Here is a 14,761-nt window from a genome sequence, read left to right on the forward strand (position 1 = left end):
TATGCCGTCCTTCAAACTTTTATTTATTTATTTCTAAAATATTTTACCTGGATGGATACATTGCTATTTCTCTCTTTTCAAGTAAGTCTTGGGTCTTTGTTCACAAAACATTACATTGTTACAATAGGATACAATATTACAAAAATACAATATACAAACTATATATATATACACAGGCATACCCCACTTTTAAGTTCCCATTTTAGGAACCGGGAGATGGAAAAAGATTCAATCTAATGTGCCACCAGATAGGATTGGTGTGTTAAGTAGTACTATTCCTGTCAGTTTAATCCCTGTTATGTGCCTTTTTTTTGGTTTGGTTTTTGAAGCCACAGTGCAGCACCAGAGGCCCGAAATATTAGGCATGTACACATGCCTGAAAAATTAGGTATTGATGTTTGTTTCCCAGGCAGAAAGTGCCCTAAAACATTGCGGCTTGAACCCTAGTTGGTGGCGGATAAGTCACGCAAGTAAACCGGCATGTCAGAGCTAACATACACCAGCGTGTGGACCATTTTTAGCCCAAGGCATCTCATCAGGCCTTTTTTAGTCTAATGTATCGCCCACTGTCAGTCCCTTCGGGATCCATCCCTCATTCATCTTAATAAAGGAGAGGTAATCTAGACATTTTTGACCTAGGCGACTTCTCTTTTCAGTGACAATACCTCCTGCTGCACTGAAGGTCCTTTCAGACAGGACACTTGAACCAGGGCAGGCCAGAAGTTCTATCGCAAATTGGGATAGCTCAGGCCACAGGTCAAGCCTGCACACCCAGTAGTGAAGGGGTTCATCGCTTCTTTAGAGTGTCGATATCTGCAGTTAAGGCGAGGTAGTCTGCTACCTGTCGGTCGAGTCTTCTGTGAGGGTGGATCCCGAAGGGCTGTGGCGATGCCTGGGACTTAAAAAGCTCCGCATGGGGGGGCGGAGCCTGAACTAGGAGCTGAGCGGACGTGTGCTGCATGAGCTCCCGACCGACGGACCGTTTTTTGGGGGAAACAACCCAGATAAAGCACAGCGATCGATGCCACACTGGGCTACATCACCTGGACACACGGCGACAAAACGGTAGATACCCTCCCCAAGGACCTACGGTACCGTAAACCGCGGCAGCAAGTTGAGGCCTGCAGACGGCTGGGAGGGGGAAGTGTGGCTGACTTCCACGCCGACTGGTACGTCCAGCACACCCACTTTACTCCTAACCCCCCCCTCCCCGCTGGCCGGCACCCCGGAGTCTCTCTGGACACAGAGTTACTGCACGCGGAGGAGCCGCACCTAAGATGGCGGCCAAGCGGCAAACCTCAGCTATGGACACAAGCAATAAGCCAGGCACAGGGCCCCTGGAGGTTTTCGATCAGCAGTGCAAAAGCTTCTGGATGATACTCTGCAGCCAGGGCCTGACCCGAAGACGAGCGGTGAAAATAGTGGCACCCTGGATCCGTCTGAGGTTCATCACTATACCTAATAAATAACTTATGCTTATCCGCTTAGTTCAAGCTACGGTTTAGCCTGAATCCATCATAACATAACATTATTGATATAACTAAGAAGCTCGATATTACTTACGTTGACTTACCTATTGATTGTTACACTGCACTATATGGTATAGCTTGTTGTTACTAATTAGACTTGCATGTTTACTTTACAAAAAATGAGACAGATATGAGTATACTGACCTATTTGATTAACGTCTTGTCTTATGCACTAACTCCTTTAATTTTGTTCACATTCTGTACCGCATAACTCAATGTCTCAATAAAAGAAAGATTTACAAAAAAAAAAGCTCCGCATGTCCTCCATCAACAACACGTCTGTAAAGCATCCTGTCCTTGCCGGCGTGGTCGTGGGAGGAGGAGGATTACTTTCACCTCTTCCCCTGTTAGATTCCCGTTGTGCTGTGACATCACCCTTATACGCTGTGTAAAGCATACTTTTTAATTTATTTTGCAAATGCTGCATCCTTTCCGACTTGTTGTAATTTGGTAACATTTCAGCCACTTTCTGCTTATACCGGGGGTCTAGTAGCGTGGACACCCAGTACAGCTCATTTCCCGTTCCTCCTCCTCAGTGATCTCAATGAAGGTATGTTCTTCCCCCCAGCCACGTACAACACCACGGGTAGCAGATAGGCGACAACGAGCACCCTGGGATGCCTGTTGTGGTTGGTCTTCCTCCTCCTCCTCAAAGCCACATTCCTCCTCTGACTCCTCTTCCTCACAATCCTCTTCCAGCGTTGCCGCAGGTCCAGCAAGCGATGCTGATAAGGCTGTTTCTGGTGGTGATGGTGACCACAACTCTTCCTCTTCACGCTCCTCTACGGCCTGATCCAGCACTCTTCGCAGGGCACGCTCCAGGAAGAAAACACATGGTATGATGTCACTGATGGTGCCTTCGGTGCGACTGACTAGGTTTGTCACCTCCTCAAAAGGACGCATGAGCCTACAGGCATTGCGCATTAGCGTCCAGTAACGTGGCAAAAAAATTCCCAGCTCCCCAGAGGCTGTCCTAGCACCCCGGTGATACAAATATTCATTAACGGCTTTTTCTTGTTGGAGCAGGCGGTCGAACATTAGGAGTGTTGAATTCCAACGTGTCGGGCTGTCGCAAATCAAGCGCCTCACTGGCATGTTGTTTCGCCGCTGGATATCTGCAAAGTGCGCCATGGCCGTGTAGGAACGCCTGAAATGGCCACACACCTTCCTGGCCTGCTTCAGGACGTCATGTAAGCCTGTGTACTTATGCACAAAGCGTTCTACGATCAGATTACACACATGTGCCATGCACGGCACATGTGTCAACTTGCCCAACTTCAATGCCGCCAATAAATTTGTTCCGTTGTCACAAACCACTTTGCCGATATCCAGTTGCTGCGGAGTCAGGCACTTTTCCACCTGTGCGTTCAGGGCGGACAGGAGTGCAAGTCAAGCAAGTCAAACCCAAGACGGCGTGACACTGCCGTATCCGGGATGTGGAATAGTACCTGGGAAGCTGGGGGGGTGCCGTTGATGTGGAGCAAGATGCAGCAGCAGAAGAGGACTCAGCCGAGGAGGTTATGGGAGAGGATGGAGTAGGAGGAGTAGAGGAGGTGGCAGCAGGCCTGCCTGCAAGTCGTGGCGGTGTCACCAACTCCTCTGCAGAGCCACGCATTCCATGCTTGGCAGCCGTCAGCAGGTTTACCCAATGCGCAGTGTAGGTGATATACCTGCCCTGACCATGCTTTGCAGACCAGGTATCAGTGGTCAGATGGACCCTTGCCCCAACACTGTGTGCCAGACATGCCATGACTTCCTTTTGCACAATCGAGTACAGGTTGGGGATTGCCTTTTGTGAAAAGAAATTTCATCCGGTTACCTTCCACTGCGGTGTCCCAATAGCTACACATTTTTTGAATGCCTCAGACTCGACCAGCTTGTATGGTAAAAGCTGGCAGGCTAATAGTTCAGACAAGCCAGCTGTCAGACGCCGGGCAAGGGGGTGACTTTCTGACATTGGCTTCTTACGCTCAAACATGTCCTTGACAGACACCTGACTGTGGGCAGATGAGCAGGAACTGCTTAAGGCGAGAGACGGAGTGGCGGATGGTTGAGAGGGGGCAAGGAGGACAGCAGTGGTTGATTTGGCTGCAGATGCTGGACCAGGAGGAGGATGGCGGCTTTGAGTTTGTGTGCTGCTTGTACTCATGTGTTGATCCCATAGGCATTTGTGATGTGCGATCATGTGCCTACGCAAAGCAGTTGTACCTAGGTGGGTGTTGGACTTCCCACGACTCCGTTTATTTTGGCACAGGTTGCAAATGGCATCGCTGTTGTCAGAGGCAGGCACACAAAAAAAATTCCACACTGCTGAGCTCTGCAATGACGGCATTCTGGTGGTTGACACAGCATGCGTTGATTGGGGTGCTGTCGGGCTGACCCCGGGTGCCGATGCATGCTGTCTGACTGTGCCACTAGCTCCTTGCGATGACCTCCCCCTGCTTCCAACTCGTCTCCTCCTCCTCTCTGTCTCCCCATCTGAACTTTCGCCCTGTTCTTCTTCTTGCCGAGCGGGCACACACGTGACATGCATGGACGCATCGTCATCATCAACCGCTTCACTTGTATCTGACAACTCAGCAAAGGAAGCAGCAGCGGGTACAACATCATCATCACACCGTACGTTCATGTGTGCAATGCTGCCTGACTGAGACATATCCCTGTTATCTACATCCTCTGGCAATAATGGTTGCGCATCACTCATTTCTTTAAACGGATGTGTACATAACTCCTCTGACAGATAAAGTGAAGCGGCTGTGGTGCTAGTGTTGGTGGTGGCGGCAGGCGGGTGAGTGGTGAGAGGTGCCCGAAGCTAAGCTGGAGGAGGATGGTGCGTCAAGGTTCCAAGTGGAAGCTGTAGAAGATTGGGTGTCCTGTCAACTATGTCCTCAGAACTTTTCAAGTTCAGGGTACGTGGCCTCTGAAAACTGGGCATTATTCTAGGGCAAAAGGGAATCACAGCACCACGACCACGACGGCCCCTGCGAAGTGGCCTGCCTCTGCCTGTCATTTTTTTTTGGATTAGGGGTACTATGCGTGCAAGCTACTGTGAGACCAGTTATGAGTGGCACTGTGCAGTGGCAGAGGTTGGCAGAGTACACGCTGTAGGCCTCACACACCCGCTTGAAGACAACTAACTGCTATTCAATCTATAACAGTGAAAAAAGTTTTTGGGTTTTTAAATGCACGCTATTGTGACACCAGATATGAGTGGCACTGTGCACTGGCAGAGGTTGGCAGAGTAGACGCTGTAGGCCTGACACACCCGCTTGAAGACAACTAACTGCTATTCAATCTATAACAGTGAAAAAAGTTTTTTGGTTTTTAAATGCAATCTATTGCGACACCAGATAAGAGTGGCACTGTGCACTGGCAGAGGTTGGCAGAGTACACGCTGTAGGCCTGACACACACTTATGAAGGACACTGACTGCTATTATATTACAGTCAAAAAAGTTTTGTGGTTTTTAAATGCATGCTATTGTGACACCAGATAAGAGTGGCAATATGCACTGGCAGAGGTTGGCAGAGTAGATGCTGTAGGCCTGACACACCCGCTTGAAGACAACTAACTGCTATTCAATCTATAACAGTGAAAAAAGTTTTGGGGTTTTTAAATGCACGCTATTGTGACACCAGATATGAGTGGCACTGTGCACTGGCAGAGGTCGGCAGAGTACACGCTGTAGGCCTGACACCCGCTTGCAGACAACTAACTGCTATTCAATCTATAACAGTGAAAAAGGTTTTGGGTTTTTAAATGCAATCTATTGCGACACCAGATAAGAGTGGCACTGTGCACTGGCAGAGGTTGGCAGAGTACACGCTGTAGGCCTGACACACACTTATGAAGGACACTGACTGCTATTATATTACAGTCAAAAACTTTTCTTGTTTTTAGATGCAAGCTATTGTGACACCAGATATGAGTGGCACTGTGCACTGGCAGAGGTTGGCAGAGTACACGCTGTAGGCCTGACACACACTTATGAAGGACACTGACTGCTATTATATTACAGTCAAAAACTTTTCTTGTTTTTAAATGCAAGCTATTGTGACACCAGATATGAGTGGCACTGTGCACTGGCAGAGGTTGGCAGAGTACACGCTGTATATGTGTACATGTGTACATGTATATATGTACATGTATCGTTGTTATATTGTTCTTTATTATATTATGGTTTTTATTCAATTGTAGTCATAGTGTGGGTACCCTAGCTGTGTGTGTGTGTTGTGTGGCTCATCCTTGATTCCGGATTATGTGCACATCTCTACATCTGTGACACTTGTAAATGTCTTCTGATTAGTCTCTCCACGTTCACCTTTTCTTTTATTCTCTACCTTTTCTGTTCTTTTTACCCAGAGTTGTGTTAGTCACCCACGCTCGCATGCTCAGATCCGTGGCCACCATCTCGGGTGGAAGGATCCCATGACTAGTCTACGTTTAGGGAAGACGCATGAAGATCAATTCCTCGTGGCAGTCGAGCACTGTAGACATTCCTTCTTTTTCCTCTCTCTCTCACTGTCCCTCTTACATGGGAAGCCTTGTTTGGTAAAAATGGGACAAGAACACGCCAGACCTTCCAAAGGCTATTTAGCTTGTGACATTGTTAAGGAGAGAGCAGGAGAAGCGGCTATGTTAAAAATAAAGAAGATAGCAAAGAGTTGTGTTTTTCAAATGTCAACCAGTGGTAGATTACAGCCAGAATTTTGGAGGAAATTGTTTATTGACAAAGAGGGCCTATTGTTGGATAATGGGTTAACGAAAGCCATGGAGGCTTGGTATCAGGTGGCAAGAGGACTCAAGCGGGAGGGTTGGTCAGAGGAAGAAGTAGATTTTGTAGGACAATCGATTTATGTATATCACAGAAATGTTTGTAATGATGATTCATCTCTTGATGTTCCCCAGCCACCGCCCTATGATGGCGCCCAACACGATGTGAAAGAATCTAGCCCCGCCTCCCCAGCCACTACCCAGTCACCACCTCCAATTGGCGTAGGCTCCTCTGTCCCGGACCCTCTGTACCCCGTCCTCGGGGCGGACAGATCTTATTATTATCCTGTCCCTCTCTGTCTTTCCCACTGCTCCCACCCCATTCCCACCTCCCTCTGTCATTCCTATTGTTCCCACCCCTCTCCCACCTCCTTCCGTCATTCCCAATATACCAGCCCCTCTCCCACTTCCCTCGGATCCCGTCCCTCTTCCACATTCCCCTTTCACTTCTGATCCCGTCCCTCTCCTACCTCCCTCTATCACTTCTTCTGATATCACCCCTCTCCTATCTCCCTCTATCATTCCTTCTATTCCTGCTCCCCTTCCACCTTCACCCGTTGCCTCCCCTGTCGCCCCTCTCGTTCCTCTCCCTGTCATTCCTTCTATTCCTGCTCCCCTCCCACCTTCACCCGTTGTTCCCCTTGTCACATCTCCCTCTGCCATATCCCCCTTCGACTAATCTTCCTGTGCCATTCCCTCGACTCTTGCATCTCCCTCTCCTCTCCCCATCACCCCTTGCATCCCAGTTTCAGCTTCTCCTCCCCTTCCAGCCTCTAATCCCGTAGGCCCTCCCTCCTTCGATCTTTCATCACTCATTTCCGCCCTCTCCGCTCATCTCCCTCATGCCCTTCTTTCGGAGGGTTGCCCAAATTCGCAAGACATACTCAGCTGCCTGGCGCGATCTGTTTAGTCTGTGTGAGATCAAAGCTGGGGATGCCTATTGGCCCATTATGGAAAGGAGTTTTAATGACACTCTCCTCACTACTATATGGATTTTCAGTCGGGTATCACATTCTGTGAATAGCTTCGAGCCTGGGCCATGGATAAACTAGCTAACCAAGCCACTTGTATAAATTATATTATACAAGATAAACTTGAGTCTGTGGAGAAGTACCATTCACGGTTGACTCAAACTTTCTCTGATCTAGGATTCAGTGTATACAATAAGGCACATACCCAAATGTTATCAGCGGACTTTGTTGCAGGCTTTAAGGAAGCCATCAGGAAAGGCTTAGTGCTTTCCCGCCCTGAGTATAGGGTTATTCCTCTGGACACTCTCCTTCTGGTTGCTAAAGGCCTATAATCTGCACTCCAGCCAACCCAAAGGAAATCCCCTTATGTTTTCCTGTTATAGTCCTACCACCAGACCCGTCCCAGCCCCCGCAGGGTATCCCGTGCCAGCTACACAGGGACAACACATGACACACACTGTCACGGCAAGGGTGTATAATTTATTATTACATCCTTGGAATATTATCCTTCAATTTAATTTGTGTAGTAAATGGCACAAATTACAGAGATGTTATTGCTGAGGTCAACAGGGGTTACATCTTTTGAAGCTGGGACCCCCACAGTTGACAGTTGACAGGCACCCCATTTATAAATTGTCTTGGTGGTGGCAGTGTTAAAACAGTAATAGTTATATTATTATGTTTAAGTATGGGTGGTGTTAAAAAGGGGAATTTTGTCATTATTTCCGGTCTAGTGAAGACAAATAGTGTACTTTAACCCTTTCACCACCACAACTACGTCACGCACACTCTTGGAGTAGGGTGCGTTCGTGAAAAATTGGTGGCATAGCGGTGGGATAATTAAAAAGATTTTTCATCTTTTTGTACCAGATTTTAGTGTTGCTGGATTTGTTGGTTAATCCAGGCACTAAAAGAAATTGTGTCTCAATTTCCAAAGGCTGAACTCAGTGCATATATAATATATTTACACCTCAACAGTCTCCCCCCCCCCCCCACCCAACTTCTCTGTTTTATTGTTGCTTTCTTTTATTTACCAAATGGAGTATCAGGCGCAATCCCAGGCAGCGCTAGACCAGCTTTGCCGGGAGAGATCTATTCCCTGTCGGGGAAAAACAAAAGAGGAACTATTGCAAGCACTGGTGGACTATGATATGCAACAAGCGGTGCAAAGTGATGCCTCAAACTCTGCAGAGGAGATACCTGTAGCTTTTGCCTGTGATGTACCGAGATCTGGAGATCCTTTGGATTGTTACTTACAAACGGTGTTACAATATGTGGACTCAGCAGATGCAAACCAAAGACTACCAGCTACCAAAGGACTAGTGGGCAAAATACCTCACCCCTGGTCTCAGAGGTCCTGCACTGGAAGCATTTGCTGTGCTTCCAGCAGAATTTGACCAGGACTATGATGTGATTAAGGAAAAAGACAAAAGGTTAACCGTCAGTATCTATATAGCACACAGTACCCTAGGTTTACAAGTGTACCCTTATAAACACTCAAAATTCAGTGACAAGAAAAAAGAAGAAAGAAAACCAAGGTACAAAATATTGTGAATCACCAAAGTGATAATGTATGAATGAATATAATACAAACTGCAGATGTGTAGAATTATACGGATTCAAAATAGTATCTGCAAAAGATATATAAACACTACATAGGGTAATATTGTAAGAGACCACTGAGAAGTATGGGTGGTAGAGAACTCACAAAATTAAGTAGAAATCAGGCGTATCTCCCTCTAAATTGGGGAACTGGACAGTATAGAAGATCTCCAGCGATGAATCTCAATATGAGATGATGACAAATCTTCTAATGCACTCCAAATACAGAAAAGAAAATAGATAGTGCAGATGGTATAAAAAATTAACAATTTAATTGCATATATTGCACTTACAATGTGTCAGAGTAAAATCAGCTTGTCTCCACACTAAGTGGTATTCATAAGCAGCAGCTGAACCAATCAGGATGTAGGATCAGGAACAGTAGTAGCAGCACCAAACAATGTACAAATGAAATAAAAGTTCGGTATAAAAAACAAATAAAACTATTCCAACGCGTTTCGTCCTTCCATGGACTTCCTCAGGGATATATATGATGTGATTAAGGCTGCCTTGCAAAAACGGTACAACCTTACTCCTGAGGTGTACCAAAAAAAATTCAGGACAAAAGCATCCCACAGAAAGTTATGCAGCAGTTGTGGGGCACCTGGCGACAGCATTCCGACAGTGGACTACAGGGCTGGAGATTACCACTTTGGAAAGTTTGCAAGACTTGTTAATCAAAGAACAGTTTTTGCAGCTCTGCCCAGTCGATGTACAGGAATGGCTGCTGGACCGGAACCCCAAAACGGCATTGGAGGCGAGTGAGCTGGCAGATTTCCACACTGCCAATCGAGCAACAGTGGACCGGAGCAGAGGTTTTGCTAAGGGAACATCCAGCTGGAGGACCACACCACCACGACTCCCCATCACCAGGCCTAGCGGGCCATCTTTTGTTTCAGCTCCTACCTCAGGGAGAGGGGGAGCTAGTGCCATGTCTGCGCAAGTAGATAGTCGCAGATGTTTTATTTGCAACCCAATGGGGCATTTGAGTAATACCTGCCCAGAGAAAAGGAGGCCAGCACCCTCATCCGGAGGGGTTCAACCTGCAAGAGCCCCATCTTCTGTGTTGTTCGTGACCAAGTCAGAAGGCAACAACAATGTGAACCTGCAGCCTGTTACAGTGGGAGAGAAGGTAACTGTGGGACTCAGGGACACTGGGGCAGATGTGACTCTTGTGCGTCCAGAGCTAGTGCGCTCTGAGGACTTAATTCCTGGTAAGACTCTAGCAGTTAAAGGAATTGGGGGGGTACGGCTTGTAGTGCCAATGGCACAAGTTTATTTGGATTGGGGAACGGGGAAGAGTTCCAGAAATGTGGGGGTAGATGAGAATATCCCTGCAAATGTATTACTTGGTACTTGGTAGATTGTTATCCCAGTATGTGCCTGAAAGTAATGTGTGTTATAAACCCAAGCCTCATAGGGGCCCTACTGTGCAGGGGGCAGTATGTAAAAGTGTACGTAGACTACCTTGCTGGGAGGGAGGGCAGATTGAGCATGTGTGCGTGTCTGTGCCCAAACTAGAGGTGTCTGCAATATCATGTGAGAGTGTGCCAAGACAAAGTTGCTGGGAGGGAGGGCTCAATGAGCATGCGTGCCAGGCTGGGCCAAAACCAGGGTTGTCTGTGGTACAAGGTGAAAGTTTGCCAGGGCAACTTCGCTGGGAGGGAGGGCAGAATGTGTGTCAATCTGTGCCAGAACCAGGGGTGTCCATGGAAACATGTGAAGGTGAATGCTAGCAATTGTGATGGGAGCGAGAGCAGAATGAGCATGCATGCCAGTCCGGGCCAGAACTAGGAGTGCCTGCAATACCATGTGAGTGGGCAAAAACAACTGTAAGGGGAGGCAGGGCTGGATGAGCGTGTGTGTCTATCTGTGTCAGAGCCAGGGTTGTTTGAGATGCCATGTGAAAACATAAGTGGATCAAACCACTGGGAGTCAGGGCAGGATGAGTTGATATGTTCACCTGTATCTCAGTCAGGAGTATGTCAGGTGCCAGAACAAGGAGAAAGTGAGGGGCTATGTGAGATTGTGGGAGAATGGCCTGGCTGGGAGAGGAAATTATGTGAGTGTGTACCACATCCTGTGCCTGACCAAGGGGTGTCAAAGGTGTCATGTGACAATGTGCAGGAAGAGAATTCTAGGGACAGAGGGCTGAATGAATATGTGTGCCAATATGTACCTGAAGCAAATGTATCAGATGGGCTGTGTAAAAGTGTGGAGGGAAAGCATGGCTGTGAGGGAGGGCAGAGTGCGTGTGAGCTTTACTTTGCACTACACTCTGCCAGTTTCCAAGGTTCTGTATGTGTGAGGAACGCGGTGTGAGTGAAAGTGAGGGAGAGACAGAGGTTCCATTGGTAGAAAGGGGGACCCGTCCACAGCCTACCCAAAGTGCAGGGCAGGGACAGACTCAGCCTGTGAGCCCAGGGAGAATGGCTGCAGGGGAGCATACTAATGGGGGAACCAGGAACCTTGTCAGCTTATCACAATCACACTTCACCCGTACACCCAAGTCAACTCAGGAGCAGGAGCCTGTCTCTAAGCAACTTTTTGATTCGGAACCAAAGGTTCAGAGTAAAAAAGTGCAACAAGCCCAGCAGACAGACCACAGAATAAAGGAAATAAAGAGTGTGGCTACATCGCAGGTACCCTGGGAGGGTCCTCGGTCTCATCTTTTGTGTGCTTACAGGGGAGTACTGCAGAAATCGGTTGGTTTCTTCCCCTTAGAGCCACTACATGGGCGCAGTGGCTGCGGTCCAAGAGATGTGACCAGAGCACAGTGTGAGATTGAAACAGGCAAATCAGGCATGTGTGTTGTGGATATGGCTGTTCTATGGCTTAGGGACAAAGGGCAAGCCTTTTTGGGGGAGGTGTGCGAACACACAAGGGCTACCCCATTCATGGAGAACCAGAGTTATGGAAAAGATGAATGTATGTGGGGGTTACATAGGGGGGCTGGGACAAATGGGAAACTCCTCAGGTGGAGTCTGGTTCTCCAGCAATATGAGTTTACCATGCAGCACAAGAAGGGAAGTACACATGGCAATGCTGATGGTTTGTCCCGCCAGGAGGAAGACTCCACCTCATGCGCAAGGTCGAGGCATAGAAGCCTCCTCCCATTGCTTCTCTTATTTGGGGAGGTGTCATGGCAAGGGTGTATAATTTATTATTACACCCTTGGAATATAATCCTTTAATGTAATTTGTGTAGTAAATGGCACAAATTACAGAGATGTTATTGCTGAGGTCAACAGGGGTTACATCTTTTGAAGCTGGGACCCCCACAGTTGACAGTTGAGAGTTGGCTCCCAGACTGTGTGTCGTCTAGTCCTTGGGGAAGACGGATTATTATTACGCTGCCTGTTTTTTACCTGCTTTTTCCTGACTACCAGCGGAGATACCGTGATTATACTGCTACTCCGCTACAGTGAGTAATTAGGACTTCTGTATTTTATCCTTTTTGTTTTTATCTGTTGTTGGTGTAAATGACTTGTTTATCATATATTGTTATATGCACTGTGCCTATTCTTTGTTCATAATAAACATTCATTTATTAAGTTCTGCCTTTGTCTGGTTAAGAATCACGTTACCTGAAGAGACTAGTTAGTATTTCTGTAATTTCTTAAATATTGTACTAAGTAATATTTGGTGGGTTTTATTGTTGATTTACCTGGGGGACCAATGCACCCCATTTATAAATTGTCTTGGTGGTGGCAGCGTTAAAATAGTAATAGTTATATTATTATGTTTAAGTGTGGGTGGTGTTAAAAAGGGAGATTTTGTCATTATTTCCGGTCTAGTGAAGACAAATAGTGTACTTTAACCCTTTCACCACCACAACTATGTCACGCACACTCTTGGAGTAGGGAGCGTTTGTGACACACACCCCTAGACCTCAGACCAGGGCATGCTTTAATTTTAACCAATCAGGCCATTTCAGGAAAGATTGTCCACACCCCAGGGTGCCTAGACAACAACAGCCGACCACTAGACCACCTAATCCTGTGTTCAGCTATCCTATGTACTCCAATGCCCCTGCAATCACACATGGTTGCCTACAGCCAGGTTACCCTCCACAGGGATATCCTCAGGCACATACTTCGTATTACCCTCCTCAGGAATATACCCAAGCTGTCTGTCAGTGACCTCCAGCTGATGATCACCCTCCACACCGCATGTTCACAATTCTCCTGATGATACAGATGATTATCAACAAGATGACCATCATGTACCCAGTCAACATCGCCCTACACGCCAGACTCAACAGGCCAGTTACTCCACCGCACCCACACGTCACTACACTGGCCCTGACCAATCTCATCTAGACCTCATACAATAGGTAACTGGCAAGCCTGTGTCTAACACCCCTGTCATGGCAGTGTCTACAGGGGACAAAGGGGGGCCTCTCGCTACAGTAGTCCTACCCGTATAGGGTCATCCTACTACCTTTTTAGCTGACACAGTTGCAGCCTGCAGTGTTCTCAGAGAACAAGACCTGCCTGACTCATCTTACCTATCCGACACAGATGTCTCTTGTGTAGGTGTCGATGGTACCCCTAGAAACAACCCATTAACTAAGCTCTTGCGGGTGGGTTCTGACATTCTCTCACGGTTTGTTGTCTCTTCTACTTGTCCAATTAACCTATTAGGTGCTGATGTTCTGTCCAGTCTTCAAGCTTCTATCTCCTTCACCGCTGATGGCCAGGTTCAATTATTAACCCCCCTTTCTCGCAAGGATACTTCTGTTCTTTGCTCTCTGCCCCTATTGGGAGGTAAGGGTCCCAGATGCCCCCAGTGCCCTGGATAGGGTCCCAACCAAACTTTGGTCCACAGGCCCAGATGAAATTGGACGCCTAAGAGTCCCACCCGTGGTTGTCACACTAATGAAGGGAGCTAATCCACCACGAAGACCACAGTACCCATTGAAGCCTGCACAAGCCCTTGCCATCTCCAAACAAGTTAATAGTCTGTTAGCAAAAGGTGCTCTGGTAAAGTGTGTGTCAGAGTGTAACACCCCTCTATTTCCAGTGAAGAAGAAAACTGAAAAAGGTCAACCAGACCAATACCGTATGGTCCAAGACCTCCGCGCTGTTAATGATGTCACCAACCGAGATACTGCCGTTGTCCCTAATCCACATACACTGTTGTCACAAGTCCCTCCAACAGCTAAATTCTTCACTGTGGTTGATCTTGCAAACGCCTTTTTCAGCGTGCCCTTGGATCCCTCTTGTCAATATCTGTTTGCTTTCACACATGATCGCCAACAGTACACTTGGACTGTCATGCCTCAGGGTGCACAAAATTCCCCTACTCAATTCGCCAAAGCTATGTCAACTGTCTTAGAACCTTGGCAGAAGTCTCACCCTGACGTGGTCCTGCTCCAGTATGTAGATGATTTACTTCTCTGTGCGGATGATTTTACAACTGCTGAACAAAATTCCAAAGATCTCCTTTGTTTCCTCGCTGAAGAAGATTGTAAAGCCTCCAGTGGTGCTGGTCCTCTGTGGTCTTCTTGGGACATTGCCTTTCCCATGGCACCCGTCACCTAACAAGGAACAGAGTACTTGCTATTACAAATCTCTCTCTCCCATCTACCCATCAGGCTCTTCATGCCTTCTTGGGCCTCATCACATACTTGGATCCCTGAGGCTTCTCAGCTCATGCAACCTCTCTATGATGCCTTGAAGACTGAACCATTTTCATTGTCTTTAACAGCTCGCACCTGCTACCATGCCATTCAAAGGGCCATCTCCTTTGCCCCAGCTTTGGGCCTACCTAACTATCAGCAACCATTCAAACTTTTTTTTTCTGAAAAGATGGGCCATGCTTCAGGGGTCCTTACACAATCACATGGTTCCCGTCAACGCCCTATTGGTTATTTTTCATGCAT

The sequence above is a fragment of the Pelobates fuscus genome, chromosome 10, assembly GCF_036172605.1.
Source record: "Pelobates fuscus isolate aPelFus1 chromosome 10, aPelFus1.pri, whole genome shotgun sequence".
Classification (NCBI taxonomy): domain Eukaryota; kingdom Metazoa; phylum Chordata; class Amphibia; order Anura; family Pelobatidae; genus Pelobates; species Pelobates fuscus.